At 49.8% G+C, this 18,835-nt stretch overlaps 1 pseudogene; it reads right to left on the bottom strand.

Annotated features, from left to right (window-relative positions):
• Positions 1-999: 999 nt before the first annotated feature.
• LOC144707294 (small nucleolar RNA R71) lies at positions 1,000-1,078 on the bottom strand (annotated as a pseudogene).
• Positions 1,079-18,835: the final 17,757 nt, after the last annotated feature.

Below are 18,835 nucleotides of genomic sequence, written 5' to 3'. Positions count from 1 at the left end.
CACGCAGGGTGCTTCCTTATTTGCCCCAAGGGGCAAAGATACTCTGTCAGCAGATAAATTCTCTGCTGACTGACCTACTCAGTTAAATTCTATAAAGTTTACTTGTAGAAACTAAGTGATAACAATTTAACTGAATTATAGAACTGAACTTAGCAGTCTGAGTTTTAATATACTTTGCATTAAAAAAGAAAATACTCTGAATTTACCTGCTCCCTGTGGATCGACACCCCACTTGCCCTAAGGCTGTGAGGTTATAAATTGTGTTAGATAAGCTCAGTCCTCACACGATTAGACCGATAAATAACCCGTAAAAACACCCCAAAACTGAGATTATCAACTGGCACCGTTGCCGGGGAGCACGGTATTACAAGTAGTAGATTCTTTTCTGTCTTTTCAGTTATTCTCTACTCATTCTCCTAAAGCTGCAGGACTTGAAATCCTCAGTTTATTGTCATTCTAACTCTCTGCTGAAGTTCTATGGTAGTGACACGTTCAAAGGCCGGTGAGAAGTCTGCAGAGAACGTTGCGAGAGACGCAACTCTAGAATCTACAGTCTTAGAACCTGAAAATCAGCAGGAAACCATGGCAGAAGAAGGACACCACAAGCAGGAGAGAAGGAGAACTATGCTGGACAGATCAACACCCTCCGGAAGCCTACGGCAAACGGATGTGTACCTGAACATAGGTGAGGGTATCATGTTCAGGTATGACAATGCGTTGATACACTCTCTACCTGAATTTAATGGATTACCTGCTCAAAACCCTCTAGAATTCCTTAATGATTTCCACATTAGATGCTCATCTCAAAACGTTCCAGGATTATCTACAGAAATGCTTAAAATGAAATATTTTCCATTGACGTTAAAAGATAAAGCATTTTCCTGGTATCGTAACTTAGGATTCACTTTCAACTCTTGGGAAGAGATGCAAGGAAAATTTCTGCATAAATTTATCCTCTCTCTAAAACAAATTTCTATCGAAGAGAAATCCACAATTTCCATCCCCATGAAGGTGAGGCTTTTAGTGAATCATGGGAGAGGTTCAATGACTTGCTGAGGAAATGCCCTCATCATGGAATTGAACACTCAGTTAGCCCAGATTTTCTATGAATCTTTATCAGATTTCATGAAAAATAAGGTTAACTTAGCCTCCGGGGGAACATTTTATACTGCATATGAAGACGAAGTGTTTGATATTTTGGAGAGAGTTGCAGAAACTGATCTGCAGGAGATTGGAGCGAACCAAAATGGGAGAAACCTGTAGCCCAAGAGGGCAGGAATTCTGCAGGTCAATGCTAAGGAGGGAGAGCTGCAAGCATGCCTAAGGGAAACCAACCAGAAATTGGAGGAGCTCACCTCCACCTTGAAGAACGTTTTTCTAGGTAACACGCCCATTGTTAAAGCTAAAATCTGCTCTCTCTGTTTCAGCAGAGATCATGAAGATGGGGCCTGCCAAGCCATGGAAGAAGAGGTGAAAGCTTTCAACCAACAACAGCCATGGGCAGGACAGAGAAAGACGAACTATCAAAACGGAGAGAGCTTCCACCAAGGGAGCAAGCCTGCAGCTCAACCTCCATTCCAACAAAGACCACAGTTCCAGTCTAGGCCTCAGCAGCAATATCAGGTCCCATCTCAGACCCAACCTGATTTCTCTACGCTAACCCCTGTCATTTCAGACATGATAGAGAAGCAAAATCAAAAGTTGCGGGCGGAGATGGAGATGCGGATGCAAGTGATGATGGAATTCCAGACGAAGCAAATGCTGGAATCACAGGAGCAAATGAGGAAGCTGCTAGAGAGCTTCAGGCCTGGACCTTCTGAACATCAAGGTACACCTATAGAACCTCCTTGCACATCTCATAGATTTCCCACTAAGCCTATGATAAACCCATGCAACTTACAGCATGTACAACAGGCAACTCATGATGAAATGAAGGAGGAAGATCCTGAAGTTCTAGCAATCTCAAAATTGAGAAATGGAAAAGAACTTTAGGATCCTCATCAGAATTCTGTAGAGAATCCTAGAAAGAGAAATGAGCCAAGGGAGGAAGAAGGGGAGGATCTTCCCTACGCGGAGGAACCTCTACCTTCTACGAGTGGGCAAAATGTACCCTACCCATCTGCTCTGAATAGAAAAAAACCTGTACATGATTATGAGAACAGGTTATTAGAAAACTTTAAAAAGGCCACCATGACTGTCACAGTGGAAGACATGCTTAGGTGTGCACCCTCTCTTAAGAAATATCTTAAGGATTCTTGCACTACTAGAAAAACTAGGGAGGTAGTAAAACTTTCAGAAAATGCTTCTAGTATTTTGAATGACATCCCTATCAAAATGAGGGATCCAGGTGCCCCTTTCATCACATGTGAAATAGGAGGAAAGACTTTTTCGAAACTTTTATTAGATACGGGAGCGAGCATTAGCATCATTCCGACGGCCTTATACAAAGAATATGGCTTTGGGGAGCTTGAAGAAATCCATATGGACCTACTCTTAGCCGACGGAACTGTTAGGCAACCTGAAGGAAGACTGACTGGTGTCATGATTACTGTAGAAAATTGTGAAATTCCTGTAGATTTTATAGTCACTGACGTGAAGATTTCAGGAAGCATTAGTTTAGCTCCTATTATTCTAGGAAGACCGTTTTTAGTAACGGCGAGGACGATCATGGATTGGGAGAAGGGGACTGTAGAGTTCAAGATAGGAAAAGAGAGAGTGCAAATTGATATTTCGAAGATGATGAAGTGCCCCTTAGGGAGTAATGAGGAGTTAAAGTTTTGTGCAGAAGATGAAGAAGAGGAAAACATAGTGAAGGAATACTTATCACATAGAAAGTAGAGAGCTAGATAAAGAGATTAGGGACTTACCTTCAGTTGAGGTAAATCTAGAGTTAAAGCCTCTACCTTCATCCCTCAAATACGCATATTTAGATGACACGAAGAGTTTACCTGTGATCATATCCTCATAACTCACTCTAGAACAAGAAGAAGACTTGCTCAAGGTGCTTAGGGAGCATAAAGAAGGAATAGGTTGGACTTTTGATGATATCAAGGGGATCCCATCCTCAATTTGTGAGCATAGGATCTTCTTGGAGGAAGAAGCTAAGCCTTGTAGAGAGCATCAAAGAAGGCTTAATCCTCATATGAGAGAAGTCCTTGAGAAGGAAATCCTAAAGTGGTTAAATGCCGGTGTCATATAAGCGATTTCCGATAGTAGATGGGTGAGCCCGGTGCACATGGTTCCTAAGAAGTCAGGAGTGACTGTAGAGATTAATGAGAAAGGAGAAGAGGTGCAGAAGAGGTTAACCACAGGATGGAGGGTGTGTATTGATTATAGAAAATTAAACAAGGTGACCAAGAAAGATCACTATCCACTACCCTTCATGGATCAAATACTAGAAAAACTGTCGGGGCAGCAATACTTCTGTTTTCTTGATGGCTATTCAGGATACAACCAAGTGAATGTTCATCCTGAAGACCAAGAGAAAACGACCTTCACGAGTCTGGTAGGGACATATGCCTTTAGGCGTATGCCCTTCGGGCTATGTAATGCACCCGCCACATTCCAACGATGCATGAATGCACTCTTCTCCGATTTAGTGGGAGAGTGTTTAGAAATCTTTATGGACGATTTGGCCATTACGTGCAACCACCTACCCCAAGTCGCCCACGCGGCCACTCATCGTCGCACATGCCGTTTAGGTTTAGCGGCAATGTCCTGAACCCCGCAAGGGGCCGACCCCCCCTTGACCCCCCCCCCCCCCCCAAACTGATCGCGTATTGGATCTGTGACACCCTCTCAAAGTGCACATCACTCATCCCCACCAAGGACACGTCGAGAATTACCTACACCGCCATGGTGCACTGCTCTAGTGCTGAGGTAAATTCCATTCTCTTTGGTGTTGGTGCTCTTCATCCAGTGTTCATCAATTGTTATTCCACCGCCGTCGAATTTTTTCTGATTTGGATTTTGAATCTTCTAGCGATTAGTTGATTAGGCCTTTGAATCTTCTAGCGATCGACCACTCAATTTATCAAAATTGTTTCTTTTTTTCACAACGGTGATTGTAAGACAGTACTCCCACCTGGAAAGAGGAAGGAAAGGGGCTGCACCATCAGTATTTACACTAGACTTAAATCTTCGAACTCAATCATGTGAATTGTGGTCTGATTTATCCCACCCTACACAAGAAAGTCTTTCCTACCCATTCTCCCCTAGGCATTTGGCATCAAATTTGATGGCGATGCCCTAAAGTTATCTAGGTTTTTTTTTCCTAGGTTTAGGTTAAATTTTCATTTATAGTTAGGGTTTCCCTTGTACCTCATGGGGTCTATATATAGGACCCCTAGGTTAAGAAGTTGATAGAGAAGTATTTTTTTAGAGATACAAAATTTTGGAACAAGAGAGAGTTAGGGAGAGAGCTTCAAGAAGGCGGCATGCTGCCGCCGCCGGCGGAGCCACCGGCCTCTCCTCACCCGCCATCCCCAGGCGCACTAGCCTGAACTACGCCGCCCGCCGCCGCGCACTCGAGCTGTGCCAACGTGCGCCACTTAAGCCGCGCTGCCACGCGTCCCTGAAGTAGCCGCCACGCGCCCCCGAGCTGTGCCATGCGTGCACCTTGAGGCTGCCACCGTGCGCCCCTGAGGCCACCGCGCGTGCGCCTTGTGGCCGCCGCCGCGTGCCCCTAAGGCCGTCGCCGCGACCCCCAGGCTGCCACTGCGCTCCCCTAAGGCCATCGCGCGCGCCTTGAGGCTGCCGCCGCGCGCGCCCTGAGGCCGCCGCAGCCCGTGCGCCTTCTGGCCGCTCCTGCACGCACCTGAGGCCGCCGCCACGCGCCCCAAGCCACGCAGCCGAGTGCCCTAAAGCCGCCACCGCATGCCCGAAGCCGCGTCACCGCGTGCCGCCCGCTAAGCCCGCCACCGCGGCCGCGCCGAGCCATCGCCACCGCGACCCAACCGGCGGCCGCGCCACGCTCGGTCGCGGCCCAGCCGCCGGCTGGCCGAGGCTGCCCCGTCCGGTCTGGCCCAGCCGATCTAGCCGGGTCTAGGTGGCCCGTCAGTCCGGTCCAGTGGGCCATCCACCCCATTGGGCAGGCACCAACTAGCCAGGCCCAAAACAGTCCAGCCTGCCGACCTGGCTCCCGCGCCCCAAGGCACCGCAATCACGCCCCAATGCGCCACATCAGCCCTAGCCGCCCACAATACGCCCGAGGTGCCACTTCACCCCCCCGATGCCCACAATGCGCCGCGAGGTGCCGTTTAGGGCGCCTCGCATGCCGCCCGAAGGCGCCATCGGCCCAGATCACCCTCTAGGCTAGCCATGTGGGACCACGACGTAGTCTGCAGCCCAGGCCGCAGTTGACCACGGCCTAGCCTGTGGCCCAGCACGCGGCCCCGACGGCCCAGTCCGCGTCCTACCTACAGACGCCCGTTGGCCCAGGCTGCGGCCGCCCATCAGCCGAGCCGCGGCTGACTGCCAACCCAGCCCGCGGCCGCCCTCTAGCACTGCTGCAGCCACCGACGGCCCTACCCGTGGACGCCCATTGGCTCAGCCCCGGCCAACCGCTGCCATCGGCCCAACCGCGGACGCCCACTGGCCCCATCGCCAGCCGGCCGCCTCTCACAGGGCGGTGCCAGCACACCGCCTCCACTCGGCCGCCGCCGGCGCTGTTTCACGCGTCCCAACCGGCCGTCGCCTGCCGGCCGTTTCCAACCGGCCATCGCCCTCGGTCGCCACACGCCGCCGCATGCCACCACCCTCGGCTGCCGCAAGCCGCGGCCCTCGGCCGCTGCCCACCGTCGCACTCGGCCGCCGCCCGCCACCGCCCTCGGCTACCGCACGCCGCCGCCCTCGACCGTCATACACTGCTGCCTTCAGCCGCAGCCTGCCGCTGCCCTTGTGTGCTGCCACCGCTCTCGGCTGCTGCATCGCCACCGCCGTCGTCGCTGCCTCGTGGCCCTTGTCGTACCCACCGTCATCACCGACGCCGCCGCCATCACTGTCGTCACCGCCATCATCGCTGTCGTCGCCGCCATCATCGCTGTTGCGGCTGACGCCGCGCCGCTTCAAACCGCATCACTGATGCCTGCCATGTTACCGTATGCCACCGATTTGTCATCCGGAGGACTTACCCGCCCTCTTGTTGTTGGGGCCTGCCAACGCCTCGACGAAGACCATGTGGGCGCGGACTCATGTGGAAGTACGTCACCCTCGGCTTCATCGAATTGAGGCCCCTCGTAGGACCTTTCCGGGACACCCCAGAGCGGGATGTGCGATCCCAGACGATCATCCTTGAGAAGGACGAGCGGATCACGCGCCCATCGTAGGACGTCTCCGATGTCGTCTTGCATCAAAATTGGTATCAGACCCTAACCTGTGTAAGCCTACCCACTCCGCATTCGTAGATGTTGTCCATCTTCATTTCATTTGCATGCATCTATGTTTAGGCAAACTCGTCGTCGCGGTAACGACTGATCCTTCCCTAGACAACCATGAGGCCACTATCCCTATCCAAGACTCGTCTCCACCTGCTCTACCATCCTCATCACGTGGGGATGTCGACCGCATGTTAGACATTGTGCAAAATGGTTTTCGTGATGTAAACACACGTCTAACCACCATGTACAACCGTCTAACCAATTCTATCGATGGGGTTAGTGAGCGAACTTACCAGTTAGAAACTCATAGCCATGAAAGGAATCCACGTGATCACGACGACCCATACCCACCCGATCTTAGGCCTCGAGAACACGATAGAAATCAACCAGAAAATGATGATCCATATCGGCCTGAGAATAGATCCGGAGGTCGTATTCAGAGTCATCTTGAGCGTGACGATCTGAATCTTCTTGAGGCCATAACCCCATGTCGCGATAGGAATCGTCGAGACGAACCCTATCAACCAGAGAATAGAACCTGGGGATCTGATAGGAATCATCCATCGTGGAATGATCTCTATCCACTCGAGGATAGACACCCAGAATGAGATAGAAATCGTCCACCCCGTGACGATTACTATCTACTTCAAGATAGGATTCCACGTCGTGATAGGAATCATCCACCACTGAATAATCCTTATCTTCTCGAGGATTGGGTACAACCTCGTGATCACCATCGTCCGGATCATGACAATCATTTGGAACAGATTCAGAGGAGCGTCAAAGTCGATGTCCCATATTATGAGGGATCTAGAGACCCTAAGGAATATCTTGATTGGGAGTCTAAGCTCAACAGTTATTTCAAATGGTATGATATGCTCAAGTGGCGGAAAGTTCAATATGCCAAAATGAAATTAGGGGGCCAGGCCAAAATTTTTTGAGAGTACCTTGAGTTTTCAACCTATAACTGACGAGAAACACCCAAAGACATGTGGCCCAAATGAAAGATAAGTTATGTGAGAAATATGTACCTGTTGCTTATTTAGATAATCTCCTGGGTCAATGGCAGAAATTGCAATAGGGTAGGCGCCCGGTGTCAGGATACATCACTCAATTCAAAGAATTTTACATGAGGTGTTGAGTCGAGGAGAACCCTCGACTTGTCATATCCCGATTTAGAACTGGACTTATTCCTTATCTAGAGACAGAGTTACTTGTTCGAAAGGCTACCACACATGAGCAGGCCTATCAGATAGTAGAGGATTTCGAACTATACCCAACTCTTTATAGAAGCCCATCCATTAACCGCCCCGCTCTTAGCGATCGCACCTATCCTTCCTACCCCAACAGGGCAACTCCTCGCAATCCTCCTCTAGCTCTCCCAGCACTCGTACCTACTCCGGCTCGTACTCCCCCTGAACACTGTGCTCCTGCTCCCACACAGTTACACCCCAATAGTCTTACCTCTTCGTCCCTCAACTCTACCGTAAGGACCTCAACTCAACCAAACCCAGCACAGATTGGCCCGTCTCGCATGACATGCTTTAAATGCCAAGGACGCGGCCATAGAGAATCCTGGTGTCCATCTAGAGCATTGCATATTAGAAATGAATCTTTTGAACTTGAACCTACCATTGATGATCAACCAATTGACGAGGAAGACTATAGGGTAGAAAGTTATGTAGTAGATGAGTTTGTGAATGATGAGGGTTTAGTGAGTTTTATTGGTATCACTGATTGTCCGCCATCCCTTCCTCGACATGAACCATCTACTTCAGCTAGGGGTATCATTCGCTGCACCCTTTGGTGGCGACAACATCAACGCACCATCTTCAAACACGCCACCACCATCATCTAAGACGTCATGCATCCTGACTCGTCATCAACATCAATTGGAGAACTGCCATGATGGCGACCACATCAACGCACAGGCGACAGGCGCGCCTCCACTAACACATGAAATGTCCCATGGCATGACACATCGCCAACGACAACTGCAGAACCACCCGTGATGTGACAAGTTGATGCATCACATCTTCTTTGATGGTTATTTTATTTCTTTTTTTCTCTTTCCTCCAAGGCCTATATGTAGGCCAATGTCGCAAAAGAACACTTGGTGAATCTATTTTCAAGAATTGAAGTCTTTCTTCTTCAAAGATTTGCCCTAGTCTTCCTATTTTGTCCTGGTCGCCCCCGCTGTTGATCGCCACCATGCCCGGTGCCCTTGGTTGCCGCCCCGTGCCCTACGCCCTTGGCCACTGCACTGCGCCCCAGCTGCCCGCGCCCTTGGCCGTTGCCCTGCGCCTCGGTCACCTGCCCCCTGTGCCCTTGGCCGCTGCCCTGTGCCCCGGTCGCCCGCGCCTAGCGCCCTTGGCTGCCCGCGCTCTTGGCCCTTGGCCACTCGCGCCATTGACCGTGGCATGGCACCCAGGGCGCCCGTGCTTTGTGGCCTTGGCCGCCGCTCGACGCCCAAGCCGCCCGCACCATGCGGCCTTGGACGCCCGCGCCTTTGGCCTCTGCCCTGGCGCCCAGGCCACCTGCGCCTTGCAGCCTTGACTGCTGCGCCCTTGGTCGTCGCCCTGTGTCCAAGCCGCTCGCGCCCTTGGCCACCACCCTACACCTTTGGCCACAGCCCGATGCCTCGGCGCCCACACCCTGTGCCCTGCAGCCTTGACTGCCTGCGCCCTTGGCCGTCACCCTGCCTTCAGGCCGCTCGCGCCCTTGGCTGCCACCCTACGCCTTTGGCCACAGCCCGGTGCCTAGGCGCCCACGCCCTGCGCCCTCATGCACCTTTGCCCCTGGCCATCATCCTGCATCCTATTCACCCGTGTCCCGCGCCCTCGATCATCTGCACGCATAACGATCACGACCATTGCCGCTCGCACTGCACCCTTGGTCAACCACTCCTTTGGTCGTCCGCACCCTCGGCCACTCACGTCCTTGGCCACAGAGCCCTTGGCTACCTGTGCCCACCGTCGTCCTCGCCTGCGCCCTCCGCGCCTTGACTGCCCGCACCACCGCCATCTTGAAGATCACTCTCTCATCACCACCACTCGCTCGTGCACGCTCCATCGACGGATTGTCCCTTCTTCGTGCTCGTCAACGACACTTTGAGAATTCCCCGCAACCTAGTCACGCACTATCCGGTGCTGAGTTACTTCTAGACTCTTTGGTGTTCCGTGTTCTTCATCTAGTGTTCCTCGAGAGTTTATCCGCCGCCATCAGGTTTGATTTGGCTTTGAATCTTCAAGCGACTAGTTGAATAGGTTTTTGGACCTTCTAACGGACGATTGTTTGAATTTATTGATTTTGATGCTTGGCCTCACAGCGGTGGTTGAAGACAGTACTCCTGCCCTCCACAAGGAAAGGAGCTGCACCATCACTATTTCATCAGATTTATTTCTTCAGATTCGATCGTGTGATTTGTGGTCTGGTTTTATCCTACCCTTTTCCAAGTCATCCCAATATCCAGCACCCGTCGTCATCCCATCTCCGTCTCCTTTATTCATCCTCCATCACCCTTACCCAACCTTCTACCGGTGATTCTGCATTGAGGACATCTATATTTTATATGCACGTTAAGATTGGTAATAAATTGTGCAAGACGATCATTGATAGTGGTAATTGTATCAACGATGTATCCTATGCAATGACTTCACGTTTGGGATTATCTCTGATTGACCACCCTCACCCCTATTATGTCTCTTGGATTGATCCTTGTGAAGAACCAATGTCTCATTCCCCTCAAAGAACAATCATACGAAGAAAAGGTTTTGTGTGATGTGTTACCTATGAAGGTCGGAAGCATTATCTTAGGTCGTCCTTGGCTTTATGATAATGATGTTCACATTTGTGGTAGGAGTAACACTTTCTCTTTCAATTATAATGGCAAGAAGATTACATGGCATCCTTATATCCAAACTCCTAAGATTCCTACGTCAAAATCTCCATCATTAGGCGTATGTCTTCTCAACGGTCATCAATTCCAAAAGGAGTTAGATAGTGAGCTTTCTATTTGTCTAGCCACGATTCCTGATCATTCTAGAGACACTTCTGCTCCACCACCCCTAGAGCTTTCAGAATTATTGGCAGGATTTGAGTGTGTTTTTCCTGAGGATTTACCCAACACCCTTCTACCTATGCGCGATATTCAACATGCCATTGATTTTATTCCCAGCTCATCCTTGCCCAATCTCCCACACTATTGTATCGATCCCACACAATATAAGGAGCTTCATCGGCAAGTTCACGAACTATTGGACAAAGATTCATTCAGGAAAGCCTTAGTCCATGTGCAGTCCCTACACTTTTAGCCTCCAAGAAGGATGGGAGTTGGCGCATGTGTATTGATAGTAGAGCTATTCATGGGATCACCGTTAAGTAAGATTTCCAATCCCTCGCATTGGTGATATATTTAATATGATGGCTGGTTTAGTGATTTTCTCCAAGATTGATCTAAAGAGTGGTTATCATCAAGTCAGAATTCGTCCTGGAGATGAATGGAAAACTGCTTTTAAAATTAAGGATGTCTTATATGAGTGGAAGGTCATGCCTTTTGGATTATTGAATTGGAGTGTCTTATATGAGATTTCATGTGATACATCCAGGTTAGGAATTGGAGGAGTTTTGAGTCAAGAAAATCATCCCATTGGATTTTTTCAGTGAGAAGTTGAATGATGCCAAGCTCAAATATTCTATCTATGATAAAGAATTTTATGCCATTGTTAAATCCCTACGTCACTAGCGCCACTATTTGCTTTCTAAGGAATTCGTTCTTTATTCCGATCATGAGGCGTTGAAGAATCTTCATTCGCAGCAAAAGTTAAATCCTAGACATGTTCGCTGGGTTGAGTACATTTAATCATATACCTTTGTCCTGAAACATAAAAGAGGAATCGAGAACCAAGTTTCTGATGCATTGAGTAGGCAAACCCTCCTACTAAATGTGATGAAGATTGAGGTGATCGGTTTTGAACAATTGAAAGATTATTAATTAGATTGCCCTGATTTTTTATCTATCATCCACTCCTTAGAGAAAGTTCCAACTCCCAAGACCAAAGATTATGTGCTTGAAAATGGATTCCTTTTTATGATCGTCATCTATGCATCCAACAAACATCTCTTTGAGACTTTCTTGTTTGGGAAATACATGCTGAAGGCCTAAGTGGTCACTTTGGCCGAGATAAAACTATCACATCGGTTGAACATCAATTCTTTTGGCCTTCATTGAAAGAGGATGTGGCAAATATTGTATCTCAATGTCTATTGTGTGCATTAGCCAAACATGTGAAACAAAATACGGGTCTTTATACTCCTCTCCTTGTCCCTCATAGACCGAGGGATGATGTGAGCATCGACTTTGTTTTGGGACTTCCCGCACTCTTAAGTGTCATGATTCCATCAGGGTTGTTGTAGATCGTTTTTCTAAAATGGCCCATTCCATTCCATGCTCCAAAACTTCTGATGCTTCTCATGTTGCCCAACTCTATTTTAACGAAGTTGTCCGTCTCCATGGTCTTCCAAAGAGTATAGTATCCGATAGAGATGTACGCTTCACTAGTTATTTTTGGAAAACTCTTTGGCATCTTTTAGGAACTAAACTCAAGTTTTCCATTGCTTTTCATCCTCAAACAGATGGTCAAACTGAAGTTGTTAATAGGAGTCTAGGTAATGTTTTACGATCTTTGGTTGGGGATAACCTCAAATCTTGGGACAGTATCATCTCGCGTGCCAAGTTTGCTTACAATGCATCCATTTATCACACTATTGGCATGAGTTCTTTTGAAATTTTTCATGGTCACCCCTCGAAAACCTACTGATTTAATTTCCATGTCACCGCATGCTAGAGTCTCAGACGATGGTGAGTCTTTTGCTAATCATATTAGAAGTCTGCATGAGGACATTCATCATCACATCACGAGTAGTAATGCATCATATAAACAGACCGCAGATTTGCACCGCCGTTTTTGCGAATTTAAGTAAGGTGACATGGTGATGGTGAGGTTAAGACCGAAGAAATTTTCTCCCAAGTGGGCTACTAAGCTTCACGCTTGTAGTGCCAAGCCGTTCACCATCCTCAAGCGAGTTGGGGAGAATGCCTATGCCGTTGGTATACCCTCTACATGGGGGATAAGCACCACTTTCAATATTTTGGATTTGGTTGAATATAAAGCCCCACCTCTCTCTTCAAATGACCCCTCCCTACCCATGGGCTTTCCGGTGAGTGAGTTTGATTTGTTCACTACTCCTACATTACCTTCTGATTGGCATGAAAACATCGAGGCTATACTGGATGAGGTAATCACCTTCACCGAGGGTGAAACGGTGCGAAAGTTTCTTGTTTGTTGGCAGGGAAAACCTTTGACAGATGACGCGTGGATTGCAGAGGACGGCTTGGCTCGCCTTCGTCCAGATCTGCAGGTCCCACTAGAGCTTTCTAACGACAACTCGACGGAGTTGAGTTCTTTTGACCTCGTGGGAGTTGATGGCGACCACGACAAAGCACCAGTACAAGACATTCCTGCACTTTCACCTGAGACGTCCCGCGTCATGACGCGTCACCAACGCCAACTTCAGAACCGTTAGTTTGCATGACACGTCGACATGTCACCAATGCCATTTTAATATCAGATTTCTAAATTGAAAGTTATCCTATTTTCTCTTTCCTCCAAGTCCTATACATAGGCCAATGTTGTAAAAAACACTTAGTGAATTTTCTTTAAGAATTGAAGTTTTTCTTCTTAAGGAAGGTTACCCTAGCCATCTTCCCTGCTGAGCCGCCACCGCTGCCTCTTGCCACCCCTGCCACCTTGAGAGAAGACCACTTGCCTTCCTGTGCCGGCGCGAGCACAGCCACCTGTCGACATCGACCGTGCGCACCGTCGCCGACCGCGCCTGCCGCGCGCACTGCCGACTACCCACTCCCCCTGCACCCACGGCCGCCCACACGCGCCCGCCGGCGCCTGCCGCGCGCATGGCTGCCCGCCCGCGCCCACCGTGCACACATACACTTGCCACGTGCACAGTTGCTTGTCCACGCACTAAGCGCTGCTTCCTGCCCTCTCTGCCACCACTTGGAACTGCTAGCACCGTTGCCCGTCGCTTGGCCATCGCGTGCAATTGCCTACCTCAAGTCACCCACGCAGCCACTCGTTGTCGTGCATACTATTTAGGTTTCAGGGCGCTACCCCAAACAATGCAAGGGGGCGACTCCCCCCTTAACCCCCCTGCCAACGAACCGTGCAGTTGGATCCGCGACACCCTCTTAAAGCACACATCACTTGCCCCCGCCAACAACAGGTCAAGAATTACCAGCACCGCCATGGCGCACTGCTCTAGTGGTGAGGTAAATTCTATCCTCTTTGGTGTCGTTGTTCTTCATCCAGTGTTCCTCGATTGTTATTCCACCACCGTCGGATTATCTGATTTGGATTTTGAATCTTCTAGCGAATAGTTGATTAGACCTTTGAATCTTCTAGCTATCAACCATTCAATTTATTGAAATTGTTGATTTGTTTTCACCACGTTGGTTTTAAGAGAATACTCCCACCCTCGAACGAGGAAAGGGGCTGCACCATCAGTATTTACACCGGACTTAAATCTTCAAATTTGATTGTGTGAATTGTGGTCTGATTTATCCCACCCTACACTAATAAGTCTTTCTTACCCGGTCTCCCCTAGTCATCCTGCATCATACAGGGTTCCTACTAACACGACAGATGAGAGCTCCGTCGATGAGAGTCTTGTTCGAGCGCGAGAGGCGATCAGTGTGGCCTGTGATTGACGGCGATACAGTTGAACTTTGTCGGGCCCAATTAGGTCGGCAAGGAGGTTGTGGTGAAGAGGGCTGGCCCTACAGGTACCCTCAAGGATGGCAAAGTTGAAGAGCTAGGCAGGAAAGGTTGGTGATCGACACTTCCATGAACTACCCTAGGGCAACCTGGTTAACATTCCAGAGAGGGGAGTGACACGAGCTCACACGGTAAAAAAAACATACGATTCTCATTTCTTCCTTCTTTTTTTCAAAACAATAAGTCTGAAGTCTATTGAAAATCGTGGCCCTTCCCCTTCCCTTTATGATGGCGAGGACGCCAATGCATCAGCCCGGGACACGTCACCGCAGGCAGTCAGGGTCAACACAGACGTTACGGATCCAAAGATGAAGTCAACAGAAGTCAACCCACCTCGGTCAACAGGAGTCAACGAAGAAGTCAACACGCCACAACCGTCGTCCGCCACGTCACCACCCGCGCACGTCTCCACGCGCGTCATGACACGACGCCAAAGGCAGATCCACAACTGCCCTTTGGCGTGACGTGATGCACGTTTTCCCTTGCGTGTCTTATTTTCTAGTTATTTTCTCTTTCCTCCAAGGCCTATATAAGGTCATTTGTTTCAAGAACTCAGGAGGCAATCATAATTCAAGAATTGAGTTTTCTTTCTAACTCTTCTTGGAGGATTGCCCTACCCCTCATCTTGCCCTAACCTTCCGCTGCCGCCATCGCCGCCGCTATCACCGCTGCCGCCGCCGCCGCCACCGCGCCGCTGCCGCTGCCGTTATCACCGCCCGCAGCGCGCGTCACACGCCGCGACCGCACGCCACCGCGTTACCATCTCGCGCGCAGGCGCTCAAGACGCCGCGGTCGCGCGGCGCTGCGCGCTGCCGGCGGCGCCTCAAGCGCGCTGCGCTGGTGCGCGCTCCGCCGCACTCACAAGACTCCGCCAGCGCTCGCGCGCCGCGCGCTGCCTGGTTGCTGCTCAGGCGCTCGCGCACTTTCGCGCGCCGCTGCTGGAGTTCGCCGCGCGCCCACCCGGCGCCCCCGCTTCATAACGCGCCAACCAGGGCGGACAATGCCCGGAGTGCCCGCTTCAGATCACGCCGCCGCCGCCACGAGCAGAATTACCTGCAGCCTCTACACGCACTACGGTGCTGAGGTATACCTGAACCCCGTGGTGTCGGCGTGTTCTCCGCTCAGTATTTTCTCGGGAAGTTTCCACCGCCGTCAGAATTAGACTTGGATTTCCTCTTCTTCTCTCCTTTTCTCGAGTGTTTCTTCGCAACGTGAATTCGAGGTATTGATTTCGGTGCTTAGGCATCGTCGCGTGGGGAAGATGTACTCCCGCCTCGATAAGGGTCGGAGCTGCACCACCAGATTTCATCGGTTTTAAGTCCGAGAATCGACCGTGATTTCTGTGGATTGTTTTATCCCTTACCCATTCCTACCCATAGCCTTGTCATCCGCCCTAAATCGTCCATCCCACAGTCGTCCTACGTCAAATTGGTATCAGAGCCAGACCTGTCGCCCAGCCATTTCCGCCATCGTAGACGTCTTCATTCATCATTTGTCAGTCCCCTTGCATGCATTTGCATTCAGGCAAACGAGTTCCCGCTCCGATGACAGACCAACCCCAAGACGGTCGTGAGGTGTCAGCCCCTATCCATGAGTTGGCGTCACCCACTCCACCGTCCTCTTCTCGCCTGGACGTTGATCGTATACTAGACGCTTTCCATAATGGTTTTCGTGATATGAATACACGAATGACCAACATGGACAATCGTCTCGAAGTTCGATCGACGCGTGAGCGACCGAACTCAACAACTTGAAAATAGAGGCCCGGATCGTTTTCCGTGATCGTGAGAACCACTACCCACCTGATCCTAGAGCTCGAGATCGTGATAGGAATCATCGTTCGTTGATGATCCTATACGTCCGATGATAGATCCGAAGTCGAAACCAGAACCGCTCTAACATGACGATATGATTCCTCCGGATACCCGTACTCCAGTTCGTGATAGGAATCGCCGCGACGATTACTATCCACCGGAGTTTAGGACCCCAAGCCAGGATAAGAATCATCCTGCGGAACGATCCCTACCCTCCCTTGGAGAGAGCCCCGGTGCACGATGGAAATCGTCCACTACGAGACGATTACCATCCACCGGAGGAAAGGATCCCAGAGCGAGATAGGAATCATCCCCCTCGGAATGATCCTTATCCGCCTGATGATAGACATCGCGGGTGGAACAGGAGTCGTCCAGACAGGAACGATCCTTTTCCACCCGAAGTGGTAGTTCCTCCTCGCGATCACCGTCGTGCGGATCACGACAACCACTGGCAGCAGATTCAACGTAGCGTCAAAGTCGATGTCCCATACTACGAGGGATCTAGAGACCCTAAAGACTATCTCGATTGGGAGTCAAAATTGAATAGCTATTTCAAGTGGTACCATATGTTAGAGTGGCAGAAAGTCCAGTACGCCGAGATGAGATTAGGAGGACAAGCCAAAATCTTTTGGGAAAACCTTGAATTTTCGATTTATAACCGCCGTGAGCCGCCCATCGATACTTGGCCTCAAATGAAGGACAAACTCAGAGAAAAATATGTACCACTAGCTTACTTAGACAACCTCTTAGACCAGTGGCATAAACTACAACAGGGTAGACGTCCGGTCTCCAAGTACATCACCCAATTTGAGGAGTTTTACATGAGGTGTCGTGTTGAGGAGAACCCCCGCGTTGTTATTTCTCGCTTTCGGACAGGTCTCAACCCGTACCTTGAGACGGAACTTCTAGTCCGTAAAGCCACTACGTTAGAGCAGGCCTACCAGATCGTAGAAGACCTAGAGCTGTGTCAGAACTTACATCATTCTCCTGTGTATCATCGCCCTGCTCTTCCAGCACCACCACTACCACCTCTCTCAGCTCCGCCACTTCCAGCTCTCCGGGCTCCTACCCCTACCCGCACTCCATCCGCACACCGTCCCGCCGCTCCGACTCAATCATTTCCTACCCCGACAACTCGTAGCTCACCGTACCTGGAGTCCACCGCAAGGGCCCCTCCTCAATCCACCTCTTCACAACTCGGTCCTTCTGGCTTGACTTGTTTTAAATGCCAAGGTCGAGGTCATAGAGCTTCCCAATGCCCCTCTCGAGCCTTGCACATTGGACAGGAACCCTTCGAAAGCGAGCCTACCTTAGATGAGCCATCCCTAGAGGAAGAGGAATATAGAGTAGAGAGCCATGTTGTTGATGATTTTGTGCTTGATGATGGATTAGTGAGCTTTATTGGCGTCACAGATTGCCCCCATCTCTTCCTCGTCATGTCCCATCTACAGCAGTTAGAGGAACTGTCCGTTGCAATCTTGCTCAACCTACTACTGACAACCCTGCATTGAGGACGTCCATATTTTACGCGTATTTCAAAATTGGTGATAAGATGTGTAAGACGATTGTAGATAGTGGTAGCTGTATTAACGCTGCCTCCGACGTTATGACTTCGCGTTTGGGACTACCGTTGTATGGTCACCCTCACCCCTACTTTGTTTCGTGGATTGATGCTACCTCTATCCCTGTGAAAAACCAATGCCGTCTCCCCTTGAAGGTCCAATCCTATGAAGATGAGATTTTATGCGATGTGCTACCCATGAAGGTGGGCAGCATTATCCTCGGCCCCTTGGCTGTATGATAACGATGTACACCTCTATGGTCGGAGTAATACTTGTTCTTTCATCCATCAGGGCAAGAAAATCACATGGCATCCCTACACTCATAACCCGCAAAGGGCCGTCTCAAATCTACTTCCATAGGCTTGTGTGTTAGTGGATCCCAATTTCAAAAAGAGCTTGATAGTGAAATGACTATGTGTTTAGCCATGATTCCTGATCACTCCTCCGAGGACTCCTCTACTCCACCCCATGAGGTCTCTCAGCTTCTTGAGGAGTTCGCTAGTGTTTTCCCCAATGATTTACCCAATGACTTACCTCCAATGCGCGATATTCAGCACGCTATTGACTTTGTTCCGGGGTCATCGTTACCCAACCTTCCCCACTACCGTATGGATCCCACGCAGTACAAGGAACTCCAACGTCAAGTCCAAGACCTCTTGGACAAGGGATTCATTCAAGAGAGCCTCAGTCCTTGTGCCGTCCCAGCACTACTAGCTCCCAAAAAGGACGGAGTTGGCGCATGTGCATCGATAGTAGAGCCATCAACAAGATTACTGTCAAGTATAGATTTCCCATTCCTCGCATCGACGATATGTTTGATATGATGGCAGGTTCGATAGTTTTCTCCAAAATTGATCTTAAGAGCGGTTATCACCAAGTTCAGATCCGACCGGGAGACGAATGGAAAACAGCCTTTAAGATCAAAGATGGACTTTATGAGTGGAAGGTTATGCCCTTTGGGTTGTCCAATGCACCTAGCACTTTTCAGCGATTGATGAACCACATACTCAGACCGTTCATAGGAAATTTTGTGGTTGTTTATTTTGATGATATCCTTATCTATAGCAGAACCACACCAGATCATCTCCAACACATTCGTTTAGTTTGTGAAGTCTTAAAAACCGAGCAGTTGTACGCTCACCCAAAAAAATGTTCTTTCCTTGTTAGTCATGTTTCTTTCTTAGGTTTCATCCTCTCTGGTCAAGGTGTATCCGTCGATCCGGCCAAAATTG

This window comes from Wolffia australiana, chromosome 8, assembly GCF_029677425.1.
Source record: "Wolffia australiana isolate 7733 chromosome 8, ASM2967742v1".
NCBI classification, from domain to species: domain Eukaryota; kingdom Viridiplantae; phylum Streptophyta; class Magnoliopsida; order Alismatales; family Araceae; genus Wolffia; species Wolffia australiana.
This window is presented reverse-complemented; position numbering and strand designations above follow the sequence as displayed.